Source organism: Pan paniscus, chromosome 2 (assembly GCF_029289425.2).
Source record: "Pan paniscus chromosome 2, NHGRI_mPanPan1-v2.0_pri, whole genome shotgun sequence".
Classification (NCBI taxonomy): Eukaryota; Metazoa; Chordata; class Mammalia; order Primates; family Hominidae; genus Pan; species Pan paniscus.
The window spans coordinates 157,705,415-157,717,570 of NC_085926.1; the positions used below are offsets into that span (position 1 = coordinate 157,705,415).

General features: G+C 40.7%; 1 protein-coding gene across 6 annotated transcripts in view; it reads left to right on the plus strand.

Moving 5' to 3' along the window:
* The window catches only part of SCHIP1 (schwannomin interacting protein 1), a 611,891-nt gene that overhangs the window by 481,084 nt on the left and 118,651 nt on the right, over positions 1-12,156 (plus strand). The gene's annotated exons all lie outside the window — the stretch shown is intronic.

The window sequence follows — 12,156 nt, forward strand, 5'->3', positions numbered from 1 at the left end:
TCCGTCTTGCGTTAAGCAGATGCTCCTGTATTTGAATGGGTTGATTTTCCTCCTCTAAGACTTTCTTCCTTTATGAAACCCGAGTTATTGTTGACCTGGGGGAACGGAGTAAATGGACCTGTCAGGATAAGGGAGGGGTTCTTCCCTCGGTCGCCGGACTCACTCCCTCTGCTGTGAATCCCTCCTTGTTTTGATAACGGAGCCACTTACAGATTCTTCCCGGAGGCTACTGCCTCAATTCAGGAAAGCCAGACAGGGAGGGGTGCTGGAGTGGAAAAGAGGGAGGGAGGAGAGGAGGGCTGCATCTATAATAAGAAGCACTGGCAGGTTCACACTTGTCTCAACATCTTTTTTGCCCCTGAGAGAAGAGCAGATAAATGACTTAAAAGAAAACCACCATGAATGTAGCTCCCCTGTTTAGCACTGCTTTGAGATAAAGCAACAGTTGTAATTTGAAATCATTAATGATGACCCTAATTAGGGCTGAAGGGCGTAGTTGAAAGGAGCTGCTTTCTGTGTGGCAGCTGTGTGGCAGGTGGGAAAATGCTTGCCTTGCGGGTGTAATTTTTGCGACACCAGGACCCCGGGGATCCTGAAAATTGGGTGCATGCACTTCTGACTTCAGGGGTGAGGATGGTAACTGTGTTTCACAGAGAAATTGCCATGGTTCTATCAGAGAGCGCCCTTGGCTGACAGAGCCTGCTGGTTAGTTTCCCTTGGGAAACTACTTAATAAATTAGCATACTCATTTTAATTCCAGCTGTTTAGGAGTTTACCATGGCCATTAACAGACGTGGAATCTTTCCATTACAGTCAATACTATCTCTTATACCTTGCAATAGAAAATATCCTTTTCCCACTTTGTGCTTGAGAAAAATACCTCATTAATACCTGGGCTTGAACAATGAGTGGGAAATAAGCAGGAGGTTAGTTTGCTATTGCATGACATTTATACATTCCAGGAAAATTTAGTACTTGGGTATACATGCAAAGTTAGGGTTTGATGGTGACAATGAGCTCCATTATTCAAAAGTTGTGGAACAAATTGTTTTTGAGCACCCATGTATGTGCTGTGTACCAGGGATGGTTCTGAGTGCTGTAGTTACACATCAGTCCACATGGGGCTGAAATTCTGGTGAGGGAAGGTAGGGATACAGACTGCCTTCCCTCCAGGAACTTAAAATTTGATGGCTTACCTAGCACCACCTCATACCCCCACCCCCAACCCATCTTCTGGTTATTGTGAAGACTATGAATCTTTCCTTCTTGGGCAGTCTTTGAAACCAATGGTGTATCCTCACCTAGTGAACAGTTTGCATATTTGCATATTTGGGTTTCTTTCCTTCACTTCCAGCTTTCCTGGAAATGCCCCTTCTGGTCATTTCCTCTACAAGTTACACAGAGAAATTTAGATTTCATTATGTCAAAGCAAGGATGTATACAGAAAAAAGGGAGAAGGAGGTGGCATTTGAGGTTAATGGTGGATTTTTTCATGTTTTGGTTTGTGTTTGAACAAAATTACTAGTCAGTGTTGGTTTAGAATACTGTTTTTCAAACAGTAAGTTTCCCATGAAATCACCTTAGCATTTAAAAAAATGAAATAAAATAGAATGTATGATAGTGTATTGCAGGGAGTCATGGTAAAGTTGGTATTTAAAACTTTAGTTTTATATGTATGGTGGGTTGCAACATAAAGTTTACTTCTCACTATGGGTCGCTGTTATAAAAGATTGAAAAGCACTGATTTAAATCCTGTTTAGTGCTGCCTGGAGTAAGTAAGGGAATTTATGACCATGAGGACAGAAACCGGAGAAGAACAAAGGAGCCGTGTGGAAGAGAAGGCCTGCCTTGAAGGAACTGTTCAAATCCAATGATATTTTACTCCTCTTTAAAATGTCTTGTATGAATATATTTAAGTGGCATTAATACACACCACTAGGAATGGGGTATTCAATGAAAAGGGGATAGCTTCTCTTCACCAAGTAAGCCTATTCCTACTTCAGGGCTTTTGCCCTTCTGTAACCTCTGCTTGGAAGCAAGTGTCTGGTTCCTTCTCATCATTCCAGACTCAGTTCAACTCTCACCAGCTCAGAGAAGCTGTCCCCCACCACTCTTCCTAAAGTAAAGTAACAGCACTGCACCCCAACTCAAGCACTCCTGGTGTATTGTTTTCTTAGTGCTTGTCACTATCTGACATTATCTTATTTAGTTCTCTATTTTTGGTCCCTCTGAAATGTAGGCGGGAGTTCTTGCCTGTTTTTTAACTCTATAACCTATTGCCTGGAACATGCCTGGGATGGAGTAGGTTCTCAAATATTGAATGAATGAATGAATGAATGAATGTTTATGACAACAACACAACCCGTACCTAATCCAACTCCCATTTTACAGTTGAGAAAATTGAAGCCCAGAGAGGTTACGTGATTTGCCTCAGACCCAGTGAGAAACTTATGAACAGGGTTTTGTTCTTTCTTGTGACACCAGACTAGTTCCCCGCCCCCTTTTTTAATGCTTAAAATAATTTGAAATAAAAGGAAAGGAAGGAGCTCCCACCTCCCTGAAACTTAAAGGGTTTCCTATTGACAAGTCTCTTATTGCACTTCCTTAGAATTAAGGACATAAGTAAACTGGGAAATCATCAAAACCCCCTTATTTATGAGTCTTCTTTTGCAGACAGGGTTTTGTATTGTTTTGTTTCAATGACATACTGTTGGGTTCTGCAGAGCAGGGTAGTGACAGAATCCATGTCTCCTCACTCCACATCCAGTGCTCTTTCCTTCCTCTCAGTTGTGGTGATGAACGCAGAAGGATGACTGAGGTCTCAAAAATGGGATGACAATCAGCTATCCCTAATTCAGGGAAGATTGAGAGGCAAATTTTAAAATGCACAATGTTTAGGTGGGATTTAAAACCTAGCACTGACCTTCACTTTGCGATGGGTTTAGAAAACTAATCTCTCTCTTGGTATCTGTGGAGGATGATGAGCTTGGATGCTGTCAGGAACTATCTTTGGTGTCACAGCATGGAAGGGCCTGAGGAGTCCTGATGGAAACACTCTAGTGACTGGATCCTTGCTCCGTCTCAGAGCTGGGGGCTCAAGACAGACCTCCAGCACCTGGCCCAGCCCTCCACTGTGATGTCATCACCTGGGACAGCCATATCCCCAGTAGTTCGCATTGTGCCTGGCACAAATAAATGCTTGAAACATGCAGAGAGGGTGAGGAGCTCTACCCAAAAACCAGAACTACTCCCAGAAGTGCCCCTTCCATGGGCAGCCCCTGCTCATCTGGTGTCAGTGTGCTTCTCACAGTCCTGCCCTGGGCTTGTATTCCCTCTTGTGCGTGAACACTCTTACTAAATTCAAGGGCCATAGATGGAGTAAAGAAAGGTTCTGGGGTTGGTGCCTTTGATGTCAGATTAGGAGTCCTGCTTGCAGAAGTTCCTGTTTCTCTTAAATTCTTATCTTCTTGCCTACTCTAACTCTGGTGCACAGGACTGGACAGTTTTCCCTCTTATGAGAGCGGGCCACAAACAGTCGGCTTTCTCTCTTCTGCTTCTCCAGGACCTTAGTGCATCACTGTAGCCCTCTTGCTCCTGTTCAAAAGGCTCTGTGGACCTGTTGCCAAGTGGGGTGGGAGGGGGGGCACTGCCTCAGTGTACTCTTCCTCCTAAATGGAATATAATTACACATCTTTTTCTCTGTGTTTGTCCCTGAGGCTTCCTGTCCTTCATGGGATGTGTTCCTCCATGTCTAGCCTGTTCCCTGTCTCTGGAGACTCAGCCTATTTTGACGCTTTTCTTTAAAAATAGCTTTATTGGCCAGGCATGGTGGCTCAGGCCTGTAATCCCAGCACTATGGGAGGCCAAGGCAGGCGGATCACCTGAGGTCAGGAGTTCGAGACCAGCCTGGCCAACATGGTGAAACCCCATCTCTACTAAAAATACAAAAATTAGCCGGGCATGGTGGCGGGCGCCTGTAATCCCAGCTACTCGGGAGGCTGAGGCAGGAGAATCACTTAAACCCAGGAGGCGGAGGTTGCAGTGAGCCAAGATCACGCCATTGCACTCCAGCCTGGGTGACAAGAGTGAAGCTTCGTCTCAAAAATAAAATAAAATAAAATAAAAATAGCTTTATTAAGGTATAAGTGACATACATCAACTGTACGTAGTTAAAATGTACAATTTGATGAGTTTTGACATATGTATGGCATATGTATGTGTTTTGACACACCTGTGAAACCATCATGAACATCAAGATAATGAACATATTTAGCATCCCCAAAAGTATCCTTGCACTCCTTTGTAATACCACCATCTTGTCCCTAGGCAACCAACTGATCTGATTTCTATGTTATAGATTAGTTTATGCCTTCTAAAATTAACATAAGTGGAATCACAGTATGTATGGATTTTTATGTGGCTTCTTTAACTCAGAAAGTGATTATTTTGAGATTCATCCATGTTATTGTATATATCAGTGGTTCGTTCGAACTCTTGCTGAGTAGTGTTCCATTTTGTGGATATACCATTTTCATCTGTTGTTAGACACATGCATTGTTTCTAGGTTTTGGCTATTACAAATAACATTGTTATGGACACATGTATACACTTTATCTATTTATTTTTGGGATGAAGTTTCGCTCTTGTCACCCAGGCTGGAGTGCAATGATGCTATCTTGGCTCACTGCCACCTCCGCCTCCTCGGTTCAAGTGATTCTCCTGCCTCAGCCTCCTGAGTAGCTGGGATTACAGGCAGCCACCATCATGCCTGGCTAATTTTTGTATTTTTGTAGAGACGGGGTGTCACCATGTTGGTCAAGCTGATCTTGAACTCCTGACCTCAGGTCATCCGCCCACCTTCGCCTCCCAAAGTGCTGGGATTACAGGTGTGAGCCACTGTGCCGGGCCTGAATATACACTTTCATTTCTCTTGGGTGAATAACTAGAAATAAGAACGGCTTGATCACGTGGTAGGTGTATGTTTACCTGTGTAAGAAGCTGCCTGTCTTCCAAGGAAGTACTATTTTACTTTGCCATCACATGATGCTTAAAGCACTGAAAGAGGTTTCCCCTTTTCCCATTGCTCTATTCCATCTGCATCCTGCTTTCCAGGACACCTCCCTTCAGGTGGCTGGGTGGCTGCTCCCTCCCTCTTAAGAGAAAACAACAAGAGAACAAGGAGATCACTTGTCACATCCAACCAGTCTTTACTCCTGTTGTTTAAAAAAGGAAAGGAATCATTTTTAAATTAGAGAAGAGCTCTAGCTGTAGACTCAACACATTTTAAGTGCAGTTTTATTATTTTTTAGTGCCTCTGACAGGTGCATTTTCCTCATTTAATGAGAAGATAAGAACAATTTTAATTGACACGTTAATTGAAAGCAAATTCTTCTGACGAAGTTATTTCCAAAGTACTTGAAAATAATGTGTCTTTTTATTTGTTTATACTATTAGCTAGTAGCACACTTTTTAAATTACCTACATTTCTTCCTAGAATGGTACTAATTATAGGTTATTTTCAATGTATTATTCTGTAAGAATTACAGCCCAGTTACTTCTTCCCCATCAATGACACACTACTAAAGTAGCATGAATGGCTGAGTAGTTTATTTCCTTAGTTACTTGGGCTATGTTTAAATTACACAAGTGTCTGTTTTTGTAGACTGAATTAAGATGTCTTTAGTATTCCTACAAAATACAGTAAAGTTTATAAGTTTAATAAGTTGTGTGATTCTGCAGCCTGGGGCACAGCATTGAAAACATTCTGTGTGGAATGCAGCTATCACTTATTCCTGTTAGTTAGAGAGCATGACATGACAGTGTTAAATTTTTTTTTTCTTTTTACTGTAACTGGAAATTACCAGGGTGAAATGTATTCTGTGTTTCAACCTTTTACCTTGAAATATCTAGTACTATAATGAAAAGTTCTTTGCCTACTTTCCTATTTATGATGATTTTTGCTTAAGAGCTGCAAAGGCTGCTCTGTCTACTGGCATGTACTCTAGACTTCAAAGAAATATGGTTAGGTTTTTGTCTTTGTTGTTTTTTTTTAAAAATTAGGTTGCAGGCAAACCACATGTAAACAATTCTTAAAATTTTGAAAATATACCATGAGTTCTGGGGCTATCTATGTGTATATACAATTAAGTTATTATTGGATGGAGCATTGTATTTTAGAACAGTCTTTGAAAATGTAGTTTGATTAAAATAAATCTTTGCCTACCAATTAGTTTGCACATAGTGGACCTTTAAGATATCCTCAGGAAAATTTTCAGGATGCACATCTAAAAAACAGAGGCAGATATTCTCATCACACTTGAAGAGCTTCTTGAACAACTCACCACTGGCATCACCTCACCTCCCTCCATCCCTTCCTGCTCTGCCTGCATTTCCAGTTCCAGACTCCTTGCTGGCATTCCTGACAGAAATCTCACACCTGACAAAAATCAGGCCAGACTCATCAATTTCTGATTTTGGTTCCCGGCTCTTTTGGTGACATCATAACTACTTTTTTTTCAGACAGTCTCGCTCTGTCACCCAGGCTGCAGTACAGTGGCACAATCTCGACTCGCTGCAACCCCCACCTCCCAGTTTCAAGCAATTCTCATGCCTCAGCCTCCGGAGTAGCTGGTAGTACTACAGGTGCCCACCACCATGCCCAACTAACTTTTTAGGGATGGGGTTTCTCCATGTTGGCCAGACTGGTCTCGAACTCCTGACCTCAAGTGATCCACCCACCTTGGCCTCCCAAGTGCTGGGATTATAGGCGTGAGCCACCACGCCCGGCGCATAACTACTTTTATCTTGAATTCTCTCTTGTCTTCTTATGGGTATGTCTCTTAACAGTCCAACTATCTTAAGTCCTCCCTCCCCCTTAAACACATATTACACATTCCCTGAAGTGTAGACATTTTATATACAGTTGTTATCTGGTTGGTTAATGTATTTTGTGCCAGCCTTTCTCTTTAGTTCTTTAATTTACTCAAAGTTGCTACACTATAAACTTTCTTATTAGTGCTAAAGTAGTAATTCCAGGTCCTTTCTTAAAAGCTTATCCAAATGCTGTGATATTGCATTTGCATTTTATTTATTTATTTATTTTTTGAGACGGAATCTTGCTCTGTCACCTAGGCTGGAGTACAGTGGCGCAATCTCAGCTCACTGCAAACTCCGCCTCCCGGGTTCAAGTGATTCTCCTGCCTCAGCCTCCTGAGTAGCTGGGACTACAGGTGCCAGCCACCATGCCCGGCTAATTTTTGTATTTTTACTAGAGACGGGATTTCACTCTGTTGGCCAGGCTAGTCTCGAACTCCTGTCCTCAAGTGATCCGCCTGCCTCAGCCTCCCAAAGTGCTGGGATTACAGGCGTGAGCCACTGCGCCCGGCCTACATTTGCATTTTAAAATAGAAATTTGTTTTTATTTCTGGACCTCTGTCGCTGAAGAGATGAATGGTCTTGTTTTCTTACTTTTGAAAATCGGTCCTTAGTGTTTTAATGAAAAGGGCGTTTGCGGGTGCTTTTCCTTAGTTGCTTGATGCTCCCTGTGCTCTCAGCACAAATGCACTTTCTGCTGTCACAGGGAGACTATTTTGCACTAAACCTTTGTAGAAATTCAAGTGTCAATTGTGAAATTGAGCATTTTCAATAGAAGGGTAATAGGATTTTAGAGATAGACAGGGATTCTGGGAGATCATCTCATCAAATGCTATTTTCAAAGGAGGAAACTGAGGTCTGTGAAGATTACACATCTTCACCCAATTTCCTCAGCCCAAGCCTGACCCAGCCTCAAGTCACCCGACTCCTAATTCCCACTTTTAATGACCTGTGCCCCCACTTCAGTGCTTCAGCAGATGCCACCTTTTTAAATTGTTTTTTTTTTCTTTTAAAAATGAATGGGTGTTCCCCAAATTTAATTTGGAGTACAGATCCAGTTTCATAATTTAAGAGCTTCCAAAACTGGAAGTAGATTCTAATTTTTATCATTTGATAGAAAAGATTTCATTTTGTTGATTTTTTTCTTTTTTTAAACCTATGTTGTCAGAACAATTGTAAAATTGCTTTCTTCCTTTTAAACTTCAGCTCATCACTGTGTATATTTCTAGCAACAGAACAGTGCTCTCCCTGGATGATAGAAAGCTAGCGGAGAGAAGATCTCTGTGTGGCTCACCCCACAAGTGAAGACAGATTTTGTTCTATCTAAAGAGTACCCTCCAAAAGGAGAAATAACAAAACCAAGAAAAGGCTAGTAGGAAAAGTATTTGTGGGGTTCAGAAGCAGCCCATAAAATAGTCTAGATTAAGATGCCTGGCGTAGTTAGAATATGTGTGAGAACTTCTTATTCTGACTTGTGTGCCACTTACTTGTACTTAGAATTTAAAAGGCTTGCTGATTTGTAGTGTTTTTGAGTGTTCCCTGGTGAGAGCAAGAAATAGAAAAATGAATATAAGGACAGGGAAATACATTTGGATTTTTATTTGTGTATTTCCCCAGTTAAATTTGTAGGGCTGAACTGTCCTTAATTATTTGTTTCATATCCAGGATAGTTGTAATACTCATTCTCCTTCACTTACCAAGTCTCTCTTAAAATCTGCAAGAGCTCTCCTTGTTTCTCAGATGGTCTTGCTTCTTTTTGTTGTCTGTGTGTTTGTTTTGTCTTAGTTTTGGCTACTACTTCCTTTTTGTGAATAATTATCTTCCTGTCTTCTGAAAATGGAAGATAAAAAAATAATAAAATAAAAAGTAATTGTTGCCCTTTATATATATCTGTTAATTAATTATGTCAAGCATGTTCTCCACTGATCCTTATCACTTGTCTTTATCTGTTCTCATTTATGCATATACTTAATCCAATTTTTTCTCTCCACTGACCGATTTTTCAATATTTGCATCATTTTATGTTATTTTCATTTTTTCCCTACTCTTGCGGTGTATTTCCCGTAAAGTGTAGGTAGTTCAAAAGATGATGTTTAGGCTAGGAAAAGCCCAGGTGGTAGGAATGATCCCAACCAGTGTTTTGTTCAGCCCCAGGTTGACAGTTTTTTAAAAGGTACTTGTAAACCCATTTTTTTGCTTCCTCTAACCAATATGAGGTTGTATTAAAGCCAAACTTACTGAAAGCTAAAGTTACCAACTTTCTTAGTCTGATTTTGTGTATCAGGTTTTCCGATTATTGCCACTTGTATCTGTACATTTTACTGATGCCTCTGTATCTCCACCCAAACATTTCATATTTATGTGTAATCAAATAACCTCTTTGGCTTATCCATCATCAGCAATATCACATTAATCATTTTTTTTTTTCTTTTTTTTTCTTCCATTTCTCAGAGTCTCTTCTTAGTATTTATGGTTCATGAAAGTGACTGGGCATCTTTCTTCCTTGGGATATTAGCATAGTAGACCCAAACAAAAAGCTTCAATTTTTATGGATTCCAAGAAGCAGTGCATTAGTCTGCAGCTGATTTCTGCAAATTCATCAATTCAAGAGGGTTTTATTGCCCATGTCTGAGATGATTGATCTCTTCAAAACTCTGCCATATAGAAATAAATGTCTTAGTTATTCACAGAGTTAGTTTTTTGTTTTTGTTTTACAAAGTATTACAAAAAGCTTCTATCAGGAAAGTGTGTAGGGGTTGGGCTTTTCCAGGTGCAGAGGCAGGTGATTCTCCATTTGCCACAGGTTGATGGAGGTGCTTTTCAGGATGCTTGGGAAAGGGCAGAAACCCTCTGCAGCCTCCCAGCCAGGCCTGCAGACAGCAGATGGTCTGTCTGTGCCTCCCTGGGCATACCCCAGCTGATTGGGTCATGCTGCTGCCCCTCAGCAGCACACACCCCTTGCTTCCTCCTCTGAGATCTCCCCACTGTGGTCCTCAGCCTGCCTGTTTCGCCTTTCTCTCCTGTGCAGGTTACCAATTCAAAGTCCCTAAGAAAGTGGCTCATCTAGCACAGGGTGCCTCTGGTGGCCAGGACCCCCTGCCAGGCCCACTCTTGTACTGTTTGATGTTGGCGAGATGAGGGCAGGCACTCCCTAGCCACCCAGCTGTGCCAGGGTTGGCCTGCTCACACGTGGGTTGTAGGCGTGCCTGGAACAAAACAATTGGTAAGTCCTGGCAGCTCCTAAATGAATGTAACTTGATTCTGCTTCCTTCTTGGTTTGCCATATATGGAGAGAACTTTGCTTTCTGAAAAAGTTTAAAGGGAATGAGGTAATTTCCTCATAATTCCTAAGATCTCCGGCAGTGTTGTAAATTTAGATTTGAGGTTAGAGTACTAAAAAATAAAAACAAAAGCAGAAAAGCTGCTGTGCTCTGAAAAGCCAGGGTGTTTTTAATGTCAAGTCCAGCAGCATAATAGCTTTTACCTCTTTTCCCCACCTAAAGAAAGATTAGTGTTAAACTTATTTCCAAAATAAAAGGAGTCTGAACATCTAGGAAACTGGTACAGTATCATCTTAGAAAAGAACCTAAAGGCTAATCTACATTCATAAAAATAACATGTTTTCAAATAGTTTCAGAACCAATTCAGTCGCCTGTTTTTCTCTTCATGACACCAGTAGCTAAAAATTACCCTACTTAATGAAAATTGCAGACAATTTTTTTTCTTTATGCAGTCTTACATAATTTTTGGTCCATTTTGACCTAGTCTGACATTTTATTTTGAACAACTACATCTTAAGTGTTCTGTCTTTTTTTTTTTTGGAAGATTTATTGTGAAGAGCGAAAGAACAAAGCTTCCACAGTGTGGAAGGGGACCCGAGTGGGTTGCCCAGTGCTCTGTCCTTTTTGTTTCCACTCTAAAATTGGTTTGGCAAGGAGTAAGAGAGTAGACCACTGGCATTTTATTTTTGAACACTCGAATTGTATAACCAGTAATCTGTTAGAGTTGTTATCCATCTTACAGTGACCCCATCATCTGACCCAAATAGCGTTTAAAATAAGAGCTCATTCTAGAAGAACAACTTTAGGCAGCAGTAACTTTAAAACATTTTGAATACCTGCTCTACTGTGGTATAGTGATCTAAATATTAGATTTATTTTTCTTGTGTCTCATATAGAAACTCTAAACAAAGCAGATGAACAGTTGTGTCTGTACTAACACGTGACTAAAACCCCTATAGAGTTCCAGTGTGCTGAAAGCCAAATTAAAGCTCTCTTTGTTTAGTAAACAATCACACTGGGAATGAGAATATTAGAGCCAAGAGGGAGTCCAGAGCAAGGGTGGTAAACTCGGATGCTTCCAGAGGTCACATAGATAACCCATTGGAGCAGTGGGCCCAGTGGGAGAGGACCATGGTGTCCTGGAAGGTATGTCCCAAGGGTAAAGGGGCAGCTGCTGTCACTTGCTGCCTGACTTCGTGCCATGCCTGAACATGATATCAGTGTTCTGATGTGTCAGGAGAAGCCCAACATCCAAGCCTGAGATGTTATGAAAACTATCTTGACTATTACATATTGGCAAACAACTTTAAACATACATATACATTTGTGAGACTAACAAATATCTGCTGTCCAGAATACTGCCCCTAGGCTACCAGTTACCCATCTTGCTCCTAATCCAACCTCCTCACTTTTCATATGAGAAAACTGAGATCCAAAGAGGCTAAATGTTTACCTGAAATGAGGATAAGTTGGGGCAAGGTGGGACCATTTGCCAAGAGGTCTGGTGAGATTGTAGAAGTAAGGAATCTTAAGGAGGAAAACCCATGAAGGAGTGTTGCTCTTATTTACTGACACCAGAGTAGCTTTTTTTTCTCCTTTCAATGCTTAAAATAATGAGAAATAATAACATCCAAAGGAAAAAAATAAGACCCACTACACACCTCTATTTCACTTAATTTTTATACACATCCCATTACTTAGCATTTACTTTTCTCTTTCATCTTCAAAGCAGTTCAAAAATTGATTTGTTATTTGTAGTCAGGGAACTGTGTCATGATTTATTTTTTATTATTTATTAATAATAAAAAGGGAAGAACTCCTTAAGAACAGAGTATCTGAAATATAAACACACACACATATGTGGCCTCAGCTGTTTCATCTGCTAGAAATTCATCTGAGACCATTTAATTCCAAGGTGTGGTGGTGAGTCTTTATAAAATTTCTTGTTATACAGAATCTAATGAAACTTCAATATTGCTCAGTCATATTGAGACTTTATTTA